We start from the raw sequence: 1,859 nt of genomic DNA, 5'->3' as shown, positions 1-1,859 counted from the left end.
GGACTGAATGGAGGTGAGGTCTAGTTTTAAATGTTTTAGCCTAGCTGAATCTTTGTTGTTGAATCGCTTATTTACTAATTTTATGTGGATACAAAACGGGTCCCTTAATCATTGACTTTTTATTGGGACGTTGCCTATGATTGGTCTGGGGCAATTGTTGTTGTGTTTAGTTGATGTGGTATCAACAGCAATTGAACTTTGTAAACGTGGCCGTTTGTGTGTGGGTGGCAGCAGGGCCCTCGATCCGCAGTGCTCTCTGCCAAACCACCTGCCTGCTGCTGCCCTCCAGTGTACTGGGCCCAGCCCCCATCCACCTGGACCTGCTTGAGCATCTGCTGAGGACAGGCTGCACCTGGTGGCCGGGAGGATGAGTGCCCTGGACGAGAACCAGAGATTTCACATAGCTGAGACACTGATGCTACCCTCTGAGGGATGGGAAGGTGAGGATGGGTATCTGCTATGTCGAAGGAGTTTGATAGTTGCGCAATAGCAGCATGCAGTGGTCACTCACTGTAACACTCTACCTGTGGTATTGACTATCTCCTCTCTCCTCTCTAGGGCCTGAGGGCCCTTGTCTTATCGTTGTTCTACAGAAAGATAACACTGACCTGCTTTGACTCCATGCTTGAAAGGTAAAGAAATAGGCTACTCAAACATGTACCGGTTAGTGTTTTGCATTTATTCTTCTTTGCATCATAATGGAATGCATAGATTAATATGCTATGGTTTATTTATTTTTGCACTATAGTACACTGCTCAAAAAAATAACACTAAAATAACACATCCTAGATCTGAATGAATGAAATATTCTTATTAAATACTTTTTTCTTTACATAGTTGAATGTGCTGACAACAAAATCACACAAAAATTATCAATGGAAATCAAATATATCAACCCATGGAGATCTGGATTTGGAGTCACACTCAAAATTAAAGTGGAAAACCACACTACAGGCTGATCCAACTTTGATGTAATGTCCTTAAAACAAGTCAAAATGAGGCTCAGTAGTGTGTGTGGCCTCCACATGCCTGTATGACCTCCCTACAACGCCTGGGCATGCTCCTGATGAGGTGGCGGATGGTCTCCTGAGGGATCTCCTCCCAGACCTGGACTAAAGTATCCGCCAACTCCTGGACAGTCTGTGGTGCAACGTGGCGTTGGTGGATGGAGCGAGACATGATGTCCCAGATGTGCTCAATTGGATTCAGGTCTGGGGAACAGGCGGGCCAGTCCAGAGCATCAATGCCTTCCTCTTGCAGGAACTGCTGACACACTCCAGCCACATGAGGTCTAGCATTATCTTGCATTAGGAGGAACCCAGGGCCAACCGCACCAGCATATGGTCTCACAAGGGGTCTGAGGATCTCATCTCGGTACCTAATGGCAGTCAGGCTACCTCTGGCAAGCACATGGAGGGCTGTGCGGCCCCCCAAAGAAATGCCACCCCACACCATGACTGACCCACCGCAGAAAGCAGAACGTTCTCCACAGCGTCTCCAGACTCTGTCACGTCTGTCACATGTGCTCAGTGTGAACCTGCTTTCATCTGTCAAGAGCACAGGGCGCCAGTGGCGAATTTGCCAATCTTGGTGTTCTCTGGCAAATACCAAACGTCCCGCACGGTGTTAGGCTGTAAGCACAACCCCCACCTGTGGACGTCGGGCCCTCATACCACCCTCATGGAGTCTGTTTCTGACCCCTTGAGCAGACACATGCACATTTGTGGCCTGCTGGAGGTCATTTTGCAGGGTTCTGGTAGTGCTCCTCCTGCTCCTCCTTGCACAAAGGCGGAGGGAGCAGTCCTGCTACTGGGTTGTTGCCCTCCTACGGCCTCCTCCACGTCTCCTGATGTACTGGC

This window comes from Oncorhynchus keta, chromosome 32 (assembly GCF_023373465.1).
Source record: "Oncorhynchus keta strain PuntledgeMale-10-30-2019 chromosome 32, Oket_V2, whole genome shotgun sequence".
NCBI lineage: Eukaryota > Metazoa > Chordata > Actinopteri > Salmoniformes > Salmonidae > Oncorhynchus > Oncorhynchus keta.
This window is presented reverse-complemented; position numbering follows the sequence as displayed.